Source organism: Rhinolophus ferrumequinum, chromosome 11 (assembly GCF_004115265.2).
Source record: "Rhinolophus ferrumequinum isolate MPI-CBG mRhiFer1 chromosome 11, mRhiFer1_v1.p, whole genome shotgun sequence".
Taxonomy (NCBI): domain Eukaryota; kingdom Metazoa; phylum Chordata; class Mammalia; order Chiroptera; family Rhinolophidae; genus Rhinolophus; species Rhinolophus ferrumequinum.
Window position 1 is genome coordinate 88,756,987 of NC_046294.1, and position 16,635 is coordinate 88,773,621.

At 45.5% G+C, this 16,635-nt stretch overlaps 1 long non-coding RNA gene across 1 annotated transcript in view; it reads left to right on the forward strand.

The window, feature by feature from the left end:
* Positions 1-15,646, forward strand: part of LOC117031262 (uncharacterized) — a 175,523-nt gene extending 159,877 nt beyond the window's left edge. Inside the window, exon 4 of the long non-coding RNA XR_004424490.1 lies at positions 15,343-15,646. This is a non-coding gene — a long non-coding RNA (uncharacterized LOC117031262). The remainder of the gene's footprint in view (positions 1-15,342) is intronic.
* The last annotated feature ends 989 nt before the right edge of the window (positions 15,647-16,635 follow it).

Genomic DNA, 16,635 nt, shown 5'->3' on the forward strand with positions numbered 1-16,635 from the left:
AAGAAGAAATTAGAGGAGAGATCAAAAGATACATAGAAACAAATGACAATGAAAATACATCCTACCAAAATTTTTGGAATGCAGCAAAAGCAGTTTTAAGAGGGAAATTTATATCATTACAGGCCTATCTCAAGAAACAAGAAAAATCCCAAATAAATAACCTCATATTACACCTTAAAGAACTAGAAAAAGAAAAACAAATGAAACCCAAGGTCAGCAGAAGAAAAGAAATAACAAAAATCAGAGCAGAACTAAATGAAATAGAGAACAAAAAGACAATAGAAAAAATTAATGTGACAAAGAGCTGGTTCTTTGAAAAGATTAACCAAATTGACAAACCCTTGGCTAGACTCACTAAGATAAAAAGAGAGAAGACACTAACTAACAAAATCAGAAATGAAAAAGGGGACGTTATCACAGATGCCGCAGAAATACAAAGGATCATCCAAGAATACTATGAAGGACTATATGCCACCAAATTCAATAACCTAGAAGAAATGGACAAGTTCTTAGAAACATATAGCCTTCCTAGGCTGAACCATGAAGAACTGGAAAATCTAAACAGACCGATCACCAGTAACAAAAATGAATCAGTCATGCAAAACCTTCCCAAAAGCAAAAGTCCAGGACCAGATGGCTTCAGTAGTGAATTCTACCAAACTTTCAAAGAGGATCTAATACCAATCCTGCTAAAACTCTTCTAAAAATTTGAAAAAGAGAAAGCACTCCCCAACTCATTTTATGAGGCCAACATTACCCTGATTCCAAAACCTGGTAAGAACAACACAAAAAAAGAAAACTACGGATGAAAACAAAATTCATCTCTGATGAATACAGATTCAAGTATCCTAAATAAAATTCTCCCAAATCGAATGCTACAATGCATTAAAAATATCATTCATCACGACCAGTGGGGTTCATCCCTGGGGCACAAGGATGGTTCAACATCCGCAAATCCATCAATGTGACACATCACATAAACAAAATAAAGGACAAAAATCATATGATTATATGAATTGATGCAGAAAAAGCATTTGACAAGATACAACATCCATTTATGATTAAAACACTTAATAAAATAGGTATAGAAGGAAAATACCTTCACATAATAAAGGCCATATATGACAAGCCCTCAGCTAATCTCATAATTAATGGTGAAAAACTGAATCCCTGTGCTCTATGTACAGGAACATGACAGGGCTGTCCCCTATCACCTCTGCTTTTCAACATAGTGTTGGAAGTCCTTGCCAGAGCAATCAGGCAAGAGAAAGAAATAAAAGGCATCCAAATTGGGAATGAAGAAGTTAAATTGTCACTCTTTGCAGAAGACATGATGCTCTATATACAAAACCCTAAAGACTCCACCAAAAACCTATTAGAAACAATCAATGACTACAGTAAAGTTGCTGGCTACAAAATCAACGTACAAAAGTCCATTGCATTCCTATATACTAACAATGAAATCTCAGAAAAAGAAATACAAAAAACAATTCCTTTTGCAATCGCAGCAAAAAGAATAAAATACCTAGGAATAAATTTAACCAAGGATGTGACAGACCTATATGCTGAAAACTACAAGACTTTTTAAAAAGAAATTGAAGAAGACACAAAGAAGTGGAAAGACATTCGGTGCTCATGGATTGGAAGAATCAACATAGTTAAAATGGCCATATTACCCAAAGCAATATACAGATTTAATGCATTCCCCATCAAAATCCCAATGGTATTTTTTAAAGAAGTAGAACTTAAAATCATCAGATTTGTTTGGAACCACAAAATACCCTGAATAGCCAAAGCAATCTTAAGAAAAAAGAACAATACTGGTGGTATCACACTCCCTGACTTTAGCTTGTACTATAGAGCAACAATAATCAAAATAGCATGGTATTGGCAGAAAAACAGACACATAGAGCAATGGAATAGAATTGAGAACTCAGAAATAAAACCACATAAATATGGACAGATAATTTTTGACAAAGATGCAAAAAACATACAATGGAGAAAAGACAGCCTCTTCAATAAATGGTGCTGGGAGAATTGCATAGCCATGTGCAAAAGAATGAAACTGGACTGCTATCTGTCACCATGTACCAAAATTAATTCAAAATGGATCAAAGACTTAAGCATAAGACCTGACACAATAAACTGCATAGAAGAAAACAGAGGTACTAAACTTATGGACTTTGGGTTCAAAGAGCATTTTATGAATTTGACTCCAAAGACAAGGGAAGTAAAAGCTAAAATAAACGAATGAGACTATATGAAACTTAAAAGCTTCTGCACAGCAAAAGAAACCATCGACAAAATAAAGAGGCAACCAACTGAATGGGAGATTTTTGCAAACAGTGCCTCTGATAAAGGGCTAATATCCAAAATATACAAGGAACTCATGCAACTCAACACCAAAGAAAACAAACAACCCAATTGAAAAATGGGCAGAGGACCTGAAGAGGCATTTCTCCAAAGAGGACATACAAATAGCAAATAGACATATGAAAAAATGCTCAACATCACTAATCATCAGAGAAATGCAAATAAAAACCGCAATGAGATATCACCTCACTCCAGTCAGAATGGCTACCATCAACAAGACAAATAGATTCAAGAGCTGAAGAGACCGTGGAGAAAAAGGAACCCTCATACACTGGTGCAGCCGCTATGGAAGGCAGTGTGGAGGTTCCTCAAAAAATTATGAATAGAATTACCATATTACCCAGCAATCCCTCTCCTGGGTATCTACCCAAAAAATCTGAAAACATTTATACATAGAGACACATGTGCTCCAATGTTCATTGCAGCTTTGTTTACGGTGGCCAAAACATGGAAACAACCAAAATGTCCTTTGATAGATGAATGGATAAAGAAGTTGTGGTATATATACACAATGGACTGCGATTCGGCAGTAAGAAAAGATGAAATAGGAACATTTGTGACAACATGGATGGATCTTGAGAATATAATGCTAAGCGAAATAAGTCAGACAGAAAAAGCAGAGAACCATATGATTTCACTGATATGTGGTATATAAAGCAGAAACAACAAAAGAACAAGACAAACAAATGAGAACAAAAACTCATAGACACAGACAATAGTTTAGTGGTTACCAGAGGGTAAGGGGGTGGGAGGTGGGAGATGAGGGTAAGGGGGATCAAATATATGGTGATGGAAGGGGAACTGACTCTGGGTGGTGAACACCCAATGGGATTTATAGATCATGTAATACAGAATTGTACAGAATTGTGAAATCTACGTGATTTTACTAGCAATTTTCACCGCAATAAACTTAAAAAAAAAAAAGAAAAATGAGAAAATGAAATGATAGCAAGGGGGTGAGGCTGATCTTGGGGTTTGGACAAGCTGTCCTTTCACTTATGGATATCCTAGGAAAGAGTTAAGCCATCTGGACAGCGATTTGTGTTGGATCATCTTGCCAACTAGTCTTTGATCTGGGGCATTGGTCTTTCAGGGATGGGCAATTGTCTGGTTCTTAGAATCAGGCAGAAAGGAATTGACCCAGTTCAAACAGGGATGGCTGAAATAAACAGGGTTAACGATTAAAACGTATTGATTTCAACAATCTCTACACATTTACTCAACCGTTACTCCAGTGGATACTGTCTACCCAGCACCCAGCCCCCGCTTACTCCTCCCTTACAGGACCCTGTGTTAGTGTGTGCCTAAGGGAGAAGCTGGCCCACCCCCAGCTCATGGACGACCTGATTGGTTTGAGGGTACCCCTTGCCAGTAATTGGTCAAGATGGGGCCAATGGGATGTAAGGAGAGTTTTTCTGAGGGTGGGGGAAGCTTTCTTTATACTTCTGCAAGAGTCTCTGAGAGTTGCTGTCTTCTGGTTTTCTCTGAATGTTATTATAAGTGGATCTAAGTATCTTAACTGCCCCAGCCATCTTGTTCTCTAGTCTGAGGGTGGCAATATACAAAAAAGAATCACCGGGAAACAGGACTTCCAGATAACACCAGATCTATACCTGAATTCTATCCTACCTCCAGATTTCCAGTGCTAGTAAATTCTGTATGATCTGAGCCACTTTAGCTGTTGAATGTTCTGTTCTTTGCCCCTGAGAACCCCCTAATAGATATATCGATCACTAGTTGCTCATGTGTAATGGTGGCCCAATCCCAAGAGGTGGCTGTGCTGGCATCTGTGTGGTGCTGAGGGGGCCAAAGAATAACCTCTCTCCTTACCTATTGGTGCATATGACAGTGCCTGAGGTGTATCAAGGAAGGTCTCTCCTTTCAGGGCAGCCCTGTGTCTAGGGAAAACTGTTTCGGATAGCAATGCTTTTAGAATACATGGCCCACAGCCAGCATCTCACAGCCTGAAGGACTTTATCAGGGCAAAGCTCCCCACTGCTGGGGACTCAGTTAGAAGGCGACCTTGGGTAGAAGGGGAGAAGGGCAGAACCCCCTGCCCCATTGTCACTCCCCAACAGAGATGGAGGAGTTGCTTTCTGCCTACATGCATGCCTAGGCCTGGCCCCAGTTCTCCCAGAGTGGGGTGGGGTGAAACCTTACCTCCTGAGCACTTGGCATGTCCTTGACCCCAGCTAGGACCGCAGCTGTGAGGGACGTTTGTCTCCAAATCACTACACCCAGGGGCATGGGCAGGTCCCATGTTCCTTAAAGAGAAGTGAAGTGTTCTGTGCTCCAGACAGCTCCAAACTGTCCCATATTTCCCTGGGAGGGGAGTTGGATGAACATAAATAAGACAATTTATTCAGAGAAACCATCCCCCCTATTTACATTTAAATTGAATAATTTAAAGCACCTTTACCCATTTCCATAAATTATCCCCTGCTGGATGGGCAGTCCAACTGCATGGACGGGGAGCCGTCCTGAGGAAAGGCCTAATTACGATCCTTGCTACAGGGCTGGAGTGGGAGTGGGAGGGGAGTGGGGACAGGTGGGCTTGCCCAGAGAGGGAGCTCCAGAGGAGGTAGATGTTGTCTTAAAATTGGCAGGAAGAAGGAGGGAGCTAATAAGAAGGTGACGTCCCTTTAAAAGCATACAATTGAGAGGTAAAGGGCAAAGAAATCTTCCTCTTATCACAGGAACAGTCTTTGGGCCAGTCTCTCACTTCCCAGCCAAGGGCATCACTCAAGTTCGACCTGGGTCAGCCATCTTTACAGCTTCTGTAGACCCAATCTCTAACACCCAGGAAGAAGGGGAGAAAAAAGAAAGAACAGGGCTTCTTCAGCCCAGGCACCTGTGATTGGCCAGGCTCTGGGCTGAGTGCTGAGGACACAGGGAGAACTAGTCCCAGCCCTGCCATTCAAGGCTCTGGGGAATGGGGGAGAAAAACTCCTTTCACACAGGCTTTGTGTGCTCAGAGCAGAAATGGGGGAGACACAAAGATCCATAGGAGGTGGGAGGAGTGAGAAGAACTGTCCTACTAGAGTACCTAGGTTCACAGAGGAGGTGACCCTCAAAAGCTGGGGAGATGTAGGTAGGTGGTGAGGAAGAGAGAAGGTGACATTGAGAAGGGACCACTGTGAAAAAAGACTCAGAAGTGAGAAAGCTCAGGGTCTGGGGCCTGCAGAGGCCAGAGTGGCTTCAGAGGAGGAGGATGGGCTTTATCTCTTGGGAAGTGCTGGGCTCAGGAGGCAGAGCTGCTGCCTGGGCTTGATGGCATCGCCATGGCATAGTGTTCCTTCAAAGCACACTGAGAACTTGCATGTGTGGATGGAGCTTGGGCACTTTAATCCTTGGTCACTGATTCCTTTTAGACCCCTGAAGAAGGGAAGCTTCTTATTTACCCTTGTGCCTCAGTTTCCCCACCAAGGGTCCAGTGAAGAAGGAGGCTCTTCCCAGTTTCCCCTGATGCAGAGGGGATCCGATTCCTGGTATGGACCTACTTAGTCTCAGGGGCCCTGGGGTCCCTCTGCCTCCAGGATCTGCTGGGCTGCCTCCCTACTTCCCACTCTTCCCAGATCACCCTCCTCTGGCTCCTCCCCGAGATGAAACTCTCTCCAGCTTCTCTCCTCTCAGCCAAGGACTGGTTGATCTGGACACAGAGTAGAGCCCCAGGTGATACAAACTCTTCCCCATTTGAAGGTGAAATGGCTGGTGTGGAGAAGGGGTGATTCGGTTTGGAGAAGGGAACAATGAAGGCCTTGGAGACCTGCTGGTGACAAGCTCTTTAATGCTATGACAACATTAGGCAGCAAACAGGGTTAATTCTGCTTAAGAGATGAGGAAACAGATTTCGAGCTGGCGAAACCAGGTTTGAACTTTGTTCTGTCTGCCTTGAAAGCCCCTGTTGTCGACTGCAGCTGACCTGTGAGGCCTCACGAGCAGCTGACAGTAGTCTCTGGCCAGCAGTGCCGTGCTGCGGTCATGTGAGCAACGGGGCGTAAACCTCTCTGGAAAAACAGATTAAAGTGGCCATGGTGGTGCTTAAAAGCTGTGCAGTCCCCTTGCATATTTATTTATTTATTAATTTAATTTATTGGGGTGACAATTGTTAGTAAAGTTACATAGATTTCAGGTGTACAATTGTGTATTACATCATCTATAAATCCCATTGTGTGTTCACCACCCGGAGTCAGTTCTCCTTCCATCACCATATATTTGATCCCCCGTACCCCCTTGCATATAAATGGCATCTTATCAATGTGTTCCTTTGCCGTCTTCATGGATCCTCCTGGGGGAGGAGGGATGGATCCAGCACAGAAAAATGCCTATGGGTCAAGGCATACCTGGCCCCTTCTCCAGCCTTTTCAGAACCAAGATGCTTAAAATAAGCTTCTCTTATCTAGGAAAGATGTCCCCATAGGTTGCCTCTATTTTGTATCTACTCCCCAGCACCTATTGTGCCCTCTGGTCAAGTCATTGGTTTTGTCCTCTCCTACTGGAACCATACAGGTCTAGGCTCAGATCCCAAATCTATCATTTGCTAGCTGTGTGACCCTGGGAAAGTCACTTGTCCTCTCTGAACCTGAATCTATTTAAGCTCCAAATGCTGATCTCAGAAAATTGTTGTGAGAATTTGATGAGATTGTATAGTGAGGCACATGGCATAGAGCCCAACACACATAGCAGTTGCTCAATAAATGTCAGCTTCTTTTCTGATAGGTCTGCCACCTATTAATGAGGTTCTCCCAGCTACCCCTCACTTTTCGCAAAAGTCCCAGGGAACGTTGTCTGGGAGACCTTCCACAATTTTCTCCCTGCAATGACTTTCAAAATGCTCAGTGTCCTCTTGTCCATCAGGCAGTGAGGTGTTCAGTTTGCTACAGGTCCTTGTGTGTGACTGGAAGTAGAGCTGGGTTTCATCTCCTGGTTCCACCCATTTCTTGCTGTGTGACCTTGGGCAATTGACTTAAGCCATTTGTGTCTTATTCCATTTGTGTCTCATTCTTCTTTTCTGGCAAAAGAGACAAAATAAAACCTACTTTATAGTGATGTTCTGAGAATTAAATGAGAAGTAACTTGGGTTAGGCACCTCGTATGATGCCGGGCACACAGCACTCAGCAACTGCACTGTTATCCTTGCGTGCATGTGATGGGCTGTGGTGGGCTGTTCCCCATCAGGCTGGGTCCTTCCAGGCAGGGACTGCCTCCTCTCTGTCCTGGTCTCTAGGAGCACTCAGCAGAGACAGTCCCCATCCTGGAGACTTCAGGCTAATGGGAAAAAAGTGCTCCCTCCCCTTACTTCATAGACTCTCGGGCCATTCATCTTATGACTGCAGTAGTTGTGTATTAGCTATTGGCAAAGGGGTTGCAGGTAGGGCTGGCATAACAGTGGGGCTATTTGGGGATGATTTTCATCCCTCTGTTGAGGTTTCCCATTTGAGTTTAGGGTGTCAATAACCTACAAAGTAGGGATCTCCTATTTCATCAACAAAGAGGTTTTGAACATCTAAATGAGCAAAAGGCAATCCCTGAGCTGCATCCTGGGCTAGTATTTGGGCTTTAGAGACAACTCAAAATCCCAGCCCAGACATGCACCAGCCCCCACCCCCCAGATACCATCTTGCTCCTGCCAGCCCAGGCCCAAGGATGGCCAGTTGGCCAGGTTATGCAGCTCTGAGCAAGGAAAGCCAGAAGGGCAAAGGCTGGTGACATGAATGTCCTGGATTTTGGCTGAGCCATAACTGGCCGTTTGATTTTTAAATAAGTTTCGAATTTATTTGGGCCTCAGTTTCCTCGTAAAACAGGGGCTTCGATTAGATGATCTCCAAGGCCTTCTATAAGTTTTTTTTTTAATTTATTGGGGTGACAATTGTTAGTAAAATTACATAGATTTCAGGTGTACAATTCTGTAGTACATCATCTATAAATCCCATTGTGTGTTCACCACCCGGAGTCAGTTCTCCTTCCATCACCATATATTTGATCCCCCTTACCCTCATCTCTTACCCCCCACCCCCCTTACCCTCTGGTAACCACTAAACTATTGTCTGTGTCTATGAGTTCTTGTTTCTCATTTGTTTTAAAGTTTTGAATTTCTAGGTCTAACCTGAATCCCTTTTGCTGCATTTAAAGCCAACGATAACTATATGCATACACGTGGTAATAAGTGAACAACATTGGATAAATCCTAGAGAGCTGTGTGTTTTAGTCTCTTATTGTGGAAGAGATTTGGTGGGATTGTATTCCAATTAACTATTTAATGGAATGTGTCTCTTTGTTAAAATCACCACCACCATATTGGGTATGGGCCTCCTTTGTGTTCTTATTTGCAGCTTGTTCATAAATTGCAGGGCTGATCCCAGCTGGAAATCTCTGCCAAGAATGTGGGATCTGGATGTCCAAATAGATTGTCCAAAGCATAAAGAAAGGTTTCAGGGCTCTGAGCCTGTCCTTCCTACCCCACTTTCCAGAACCTATTATGGTATCCCAAACAGGATCCAGGAAATAGGATCAGAATCATGTTTGGGGCTGCTCTTTATTCTGTCTGTTCTCTGAAAGCTGGGGAGAGAGTGTTTGCTTTTCCTCTACGTTAATAAAACCTGAAATGAGTCTTCATTAAGGGCTTCATTAAGAAGCCACTGTTATTCTTCACACTCATTAGCATAGCTGCTCACCACTAAATTTCCATACTGGTTTTCCTGGGGCTTTGCAGAGGTCCCTCCCAATGCTGGAGAACTGCTCTTAAGAGAGACCTGGATGTATTGAGTTTCAGAGATGGAAGAACTGGTACGTCACTAGTCATCTCATTCAGTCCCCTATCTCTGGATAATTGCTGTCAGACTTCTAGAGCCTCTTTCAGCAGCCTGTTTAAGGATTTAATGCATCTGAAAGTTCTTCCTCTTATCTAACTGCCTCTGTTTGCTGTAACGTAAGCCAATTCGAACTCTTTACTAGGATAATGAAGATCTTTCTTTCTGCGAACACTTTGCTTTCTTTTTCCAGCTGAGTTCAGGTCCCAGATTAATTTTGACAGGTGGTGAAACCTTTCCTCCTTCCTGATCCCTGTGGTAAGACCCAACCCCAGACAAAGTATTTATGGAGGGTTAGTTTGTCTCTTAGGTTCATGCCCATCTGCCCCCACACCCCACCCTACATTCGTGCCTTTTTTCTTTATCTCCTCAATGTCCATCTTCACCCTTGTTCTCTCTAGGCCTCGGGACGACTCCCAGGCCTTTATCCAGGACCTGTGGTTGCCTCATCCCTTCCCACAAAAGAATCAACTCATATGTATTAAACTAACATGTATTAATTGCACTCTCATTTAGCCAGCATCACAATCCCAAGAAGTGGGAATTACTGGTACAGTTTTGTAAATGAAAACAACTGAGGCTCAAAGTGGTGCAGGTCCTTGGTCACACAGGTAGTCCAAGGAAGAGCCAGAATCGAACCTAGGTCTCCTGACTCCAAGTAGAAGTCAACACCCACTTCACCAAACCATCCTTGTCTTCTCACCCAGTTAGGGCTAACGGTAATGATCAATTAACATAAGAAAGGACTCCAATTCACTGCTAGTAGCTACCTGCTGATATGACAAGAAAAAATCTAGACCAAGTTTTTTTCCTCACACGTCAAGTCTTTTATATACAAGTGCAGGTTGTTCTCTTCAATGTAGTCCACTCGGAAAGTCTGATAGGTAGTCCAATCATGTCACATTTTCAAAGCACCTTTGGAACTTTCCTTTAGAAGTCTAAGGCATATGGTGAACATTTATCTTTTTAGGGTGAACTGTATCTTTGGAAATAGCCCAAAGTCATTTGGATTCAAGTCTGGAGAATAAGGTGAGGCACTAAAATAGGCGATTCTGACACAGACAATAGTTTAGTGGTTCCCAGAGGGTAAGGGGGGAGGAGGGTGGGAGATGAGGGTAAAGGGGGATCAAATGTATGGTGATGGAAGGAGAACTGACTCTGGGTGGTGAACACACAATGGGATTTATAGATGATGTGATACAGAATTGTACACCTGAAATCTATGTAACTTTACTAACAATTGTCACCCCAATAAACTTTAATTAAAAAAATAAAAAAAAAAATAAATAAAATAGGCGATTCTGCTTTGGGTCAAAAATCTTTTAATACATTTCTCAGTGAACTGTAGTATAGACACTCATTATTCCACAGGTCCCACCTTTTGTGCTGTACAGAAGATACCTCAAATGTTTCAGAATCTTGACATATGAAATGAGGTTTGATTTGTTATTTGATGGGGGAGAAGGAATGGGGCAGGTGAGCACTGATGCTCAAAACCAAGTGACCTCATGATCTTTCCTCATGATTTTGAGCCACTTTTTAAGTCTGGGGAGTTGTAGTTCCCCTGGAAGGTATGTTGGCTCTCTGATCTCCTGTCAGCTGGGTCATCAATGGTTTATCATTTAACACATTCCTGCCAAAGGTGTTGCCTATTCTGACTTTATCTGGAAGACAAAAGAGTGTCAACCTTTTACAAAACAATTTCCTGTTTTCTTATAGGACTCTGTTTCTTTGCCTTAGCTGAACTTTTCAGACATCATTCTCATTGTTAATCATCCCCTTCTTTCAACAACTGAATCTTTTACTTTTTTCAATATTTTCACTGGCCCCAGGGCGGGAAGAGGCGGGAGCTGGACAGTTGCTTCTGGCAATGTTCTGATTATACTCCTTTCTTTAAATCTGGTGAGTCTGTGTAACATCCCATTCTCTGTTGACATTATCTCAATTCCACACACTCCTTTGAGCCTCTCTAGTGTCCCCTTTGCAAGATTTCCATGACTTTGGCTCTGTTAGACCTTGATTTTCAGGTTTCAGGAATACTCACTCACTTTTTGATGAACCAATCAGAACACATTCCTGTCTCCATCAGTTCAGCTGGGGATGGTTGTGGTAGAGATGGGAAATGTGTGATGGGCTGACACTGAGGAATTGCTGCTGTGGGTTGGTACATGTCAATCTTTTCTTCTCTGCTTTCAGGGAGAACCCATCTGGTGAAGTTGGGTTGTCATATGAAGTAGGTACAATTCAATAGGAGCCCCTGGAGTTAGGTGCCCTTGCCCCTGTTATTTTAGACAAGCTCAGTGAAAACTTTGAGCTTTATGAGCTTCAGTTTTGTCATCTGTAGAGTGGGAATAATAATAACTATAATACATCTTGGGAGGTTGTGAGGACCAAAGAGATAATTCATAAAAATAATTGGCTTGTGACTGGTGCAGAATAGGTGCTCAAAAATGAAAGCCATTACTATGATTACCAACTTATTAGTGACTCTATTTGGCTGTGAGCGGGAGCTGTTTTTCGTCAGGTGAACTCACTGATTGCAGAGAGAGAACAGAGGGACAGGAGCTGTCCATGGTTCTGCGACCATTTAGCCAAAAGCAATTTTGACTGAGCCAATAAATGTCACCAATTTTGTGTCAGACACTCTTCTCAGCACCAGATTGTTCAGGCAAAGGAAAAACCTTTTATCTAGACTCCCATGTACATAGGTGAGTGTGTGTGACATGCCCCTGTCAGTGAGTATGGGGCAGTCTCATCTGCATGCATATATGTAGGCATTAAAAAAAATACTGTGTGTGTAATGTGAGTGTACTGTGTGTGTGTGTTGGGGAAAATGAGTGGGAAGGGCTGAAATGAAGAAAGGGTACTGCTGTAATGCAGCTCACCTGGGTAAACTAGCTGGTAAGAAGGCCCCAGTGTGGCTATGAGGAGAGGATGGCCTCCTAGAACTTCCTGGCAACACCGAAAGGGACCCTGGCCCCCATGCCTACCCCACCTCCAAGCCCTCCACAGCAGAGTAAATCTGAGGCCAGAGCTGAGCTGCTCTCCTGCTGAGCACTCCAAACTAATTTTCTGGTACATTATACACTTGGCCTTTTGAACAATCAGTGGCCTTAAATGCTGTTTGGTTCCTGCAGCCAAATCTAAGAGAAATAAGACATAATCCATCTGGCTGATATAGCTGGAGCAGAAAGGGTAGGAGAGAGAAAGAGGGAAGCTAGAGCTGCCCTGGGGATCTCTGCTTGGCTCAGGGAGGAAAGAGGAACTGGAGGGACCTGCCAGCTTTTGAGAAAATAGGCCTTTAAGAGATATTGACAGCTGGTTAATCACAGTCCCTTTTGTCTCAATGCATCCTACCCATAGAGCTGTCACTCCTGTAGGAGCTGAACTGTAGTGGGGAAGGGGCTGGAATAAGAGTCAGGATTCAGGAGTCAAGGGGAGGGACACAGCCCTTGGTGTGGATGTCCTAGAATCCTGGAGAGAAGTATCTGGCTTGAGTGTCAGTCTGGGGTTAGATTTGGAGTATAATTCCTTAGAAGCCCTGATATGGCACCAGGCAGGGTATCCCTGAGGGCAGGGAACTGGAGTTCCAGCACAGGCTTGGACTGTTTGGAAGAAGCCACACCGGGATCAGCAGAGGACAGCATGGCCCTGCAGGCTCTGCCTTGGGCTCAGCCTGGCAGAAGGTAGGAATTGAGGAGGTGTGTGGGGCAGGAGAATGGGGGTGGACTTGGTTCTCCCCTGAAGGTTATTCCACACACACAGCAAGAGGAAAACCAGAACCAGCCTTCTTCAGAGCCTCTGCTCCCACAGGGTGAAACCCCTGGGACAAACAGTGGTCATCTCAGGTGCCCCTGCTGCCGTGACAGCTCAGCGGGAGGGACTGCATCCCAAGGACCCCAAACCCTCTGCTTCTCTCTCACCCTCTGACCTATGCCCTCCTCCCCCTGAGTTGGGGGAGTACAGTGCCCAGCCCAGGGCTCAGTTTCCCCACCTCTTTCTAGAAATAGTTACTGTCTAGAGACAGGTACATGAAGAAGGCATGTAATCTTCTGCTGGACCCAGAAGATTGGGTCATTTTCCTTGTGGATAGAGTCCCCAGAAGGTAGGCAAAATGATGTTTGTGGTGTAAAGCAATCACGGAACAGTCTGGGGAGATGTGTGTTTATGTGTGTGTGTAGGGGGCGCGGGGGACAGGAACACATTTTCCCAAAGGGTTATTTGGGAGTAGTTTCCCTGGGGAAGGCATGTGGTTGGAAGGGGAGGGAGGTAGGAAGTGACAACTCTCTTGCTCTGCCCTGCACCTGGTTCTGGGGAGTGGGTCCCACCTAACAGCCTGTCTGCCCCTCCATGTGTTGCCACATGCCTGGGTTGCTGCTGGTAGCACACCTGAGTCATAGATGACACCTCAACCCCTGGGGGCAGTATGGCAGTGGGGTAGGACAAGGCCAACAAGGGGCCCCCCAGGCCTGCGCAGAGGAGCCACAGGCAGGGGTTGGGGATCCTAGGGTGGGTGCATCTCCAGGGAGCCTAAAGATGGGCAGTTGGGGGCTAATTTGTAGGGTGATGAAAGGAAGGAAAGAAGCCAGATTCAGCATTTGCTTGAGCCTGTGGAATTCCTTCCCTCCAGGCTTCCTCTGGAGGCCTCTCACCTACTCACAGCCAGGGCCTGGGGGCTCCCCTCTAAGACCTGACTCTCCCCAACCCTGCTTAGCTAGAGAACTGCTTCTGTTTCTTTGGTCTAAGGCAGCTCAGCCTTCTGCGGTGTAGCAGTGACAATCCAGAGGGGACAGCAGCTCTATGATAAGGGTGGGGCCTACACACTTCTCCAGTGGGTAATTATGCTTAAAGCTTGTTTGGTGGAGACGCAGGGCGTGTCTGACAAGGTACACTGTTGTTCCTGCTGCCGAGACAGCTGGGGAGCCAGACAGAGGCGCCAGGGAGCTGAAGGTGGTGCTGCTCCTTGGCAAACCCAGCCTGCACAACGAGCTGCTGATCCCAAGGGGCACTCATCCAGCTGGGCCTCCCTGTGCCCCCCTGGGCCAGGGGAAGGACAGCAAGAAGGGGCTCGGCCAGAGGACCCCTCCAAAGGGAGGGATCTGGGAGATGTCACACACGTATGGCAATAATTATTATAAAAATTTACCGTTTATTATTGTAGTAGCAGAGATACCTAATACTTTTCAGAGCATTTTCACCATGATCCTTTGATGTAGAGACAGATCTTTATCCCTATTTGGATGCTGAAGAACCTGGGATGCATAAGCAGCTTGGTCAAGATGGCAGAGCCAGGACCAGACACTGGTTTCCTGACAGGCTGCTTAGGACTTCTCTGTCTCCGAGTTGGGCAACCCCTCTGTTACAGCCAAGTCCTTAGCCCTGTGGCACTCCAGAGACCCTGTGTGTGGTCCCAGCATGGGGGATGAAAGGAGGGGTTGAAAGGGGATAGAGTCCCTGGTCCCCGACGCTCCTGCAGCAGGACAGGTCATTCACCAGAGATGGAGTGAGGCTGATCTGAAGGCAAGTGAGATGAGCATGTGAGTGTTTCCACACAGACACGATTCTGCTGCTGTGCTGGTCTCGGAGGCTATGACACTGGTTTCTATCTGTGTGCACCTATCTGGTTTAAAAGACGCTGCGTGACAAGTAGCCCTTTCCATGCATCGCACACGTGAAGGAAATGCCAATGAGCACCTTGCAGATTATGCACCAAAAAAATGAGAGCCCAGAAATGATGACAGAATCATTTAGTAGAGACGGGGTAAACCAGGGAAGGCTTCCCAAAGGAAACAGTTCTAAGCAGAATCTTGAGGGAACAAAAGGACGGGGACACCAGAGGCAAAATGGAGGGCCTGAGGCAAAGGGGTAAAAGGATTGGGTGGTGAGCATATCAGCGTGGCTGGGCCTCTCGGTGGGGGGCTTAGGTGAGAAGGGGCCGGTATCGCTGATGGTTAGGGTACTAGGTCAGATGTGAATTTGATAAGCTAGAAATTAAGGAGCCCCTGAGAATCATTAGAAGGGAAGAAATAAAATCCAAACAGAGTATGAAATGCTTTGCAAGGTTTTGTGTAGAATGAGGATTGGTTGGAGAGACTGACAACAGGCGTGGGGGTGAATACCCTGGGATTTAGCACTATCCTGTTCTCACTTGGAATTCCAGGTGCTGGCTGTGGAATCCAGAATTCTCTGGATGGCTGTGGGGCTTTAGGACCTTCCACACATTCTGACCCCAGCCCTGAGGCCAGGCTGGGCTGTGTTCTGGAACTTGGCAGCATGGATAACTCCCACAGCTCATTGGCCCACCCCATGGCGCCTTCCTGCCCAGCCAGGACCCAGCCTTCCCGCTACAGGATACCAGTTCAGTGCTGAATTCTGCCTCAGGCTCCAGGAAAAATGTTGCTGCTCTGGCATGATGCCCTGCTGCTCCTTCTGCTCTGCTCTGGGGTGATTGATGGCTGTGGGTAGGTGGGTGAGCAGGCTTCCCTCCCCCAGCCCAGTTCAGATGGTTGGAGAGGATGGGAAGCAGGTTCCCAGAGTAGCCAAAGAGGAGTGTAGGGAAGAGGGAGTGGTGGGAGTGGTGGGGAAGTGACCCGGATGCTCCAGAGGGTGGCTCTAGATGGAGTGACTGGTTCAACGGGCCAAGAGATGGCTGTAAAGGATCAGAGAGTTAGCTCAATACTGGATTCCTCTCAGTAGGAAGAAAGTAACATTTTGCTGCCTAATTTCTTGGTTTCTCAAGGCCACCCTGGACTAGGACCTGAAAGACCCATAATGACTAGGGAGTGAGGGTCTTTAAGGAGAAAGTGAGGCTCACAGAAGGAGGTGGTTTATCCTTAAAAAGGTCTATCTACTCTGTGAGTCTCACTGCAATGTGTCTTCTCTCAGCCCTTCTCTCTGGGCTCCTGCAGTGTAAGAGTAGAAGGCGGTTTCTTCTATTTCATTCTCTCTTTGCCAGGCCTTCCTGGGGAATTTTAAGTGGACAAGTCCTCTTCTCAGGATTGGAGGTGGAGGGAACCCAAGAGCCATGGGCACCTGTAAAACCAATTTAAAAATCAGTCTAGCCAACCAGCCCCCAAAGGAACCAAAGAGAGCTGCAGAGTAACTCAAAAGCAGACACTAATGGAGGAGAAAAGAAATGTAGTTACATATTCATCGGCTTTTAAATATTCATGAGGATTGTAAAGCAGATTAATTTTCATGCCTCATTTCTCCTGTGGTTCCTGCTGTCCATATTTTACCGTAGCAGCAGAAGAAAAGGCAACTATGGATCACTTGGCGACTGCCCTCACCATCACTTAAGGAGCAGCGTGCACGTGTGTGCATGTGTGCACCTGTGTATGTGCGTGTGCACGTATGAAATGTGTGAGGCGGGGGAACAGGAGGGCAGTCACTGTGGAGGAGAAGGCGCTTGTCTCCTGAGGGACTGGTCTCCTTGGGGAGGTCAGGATGGCGT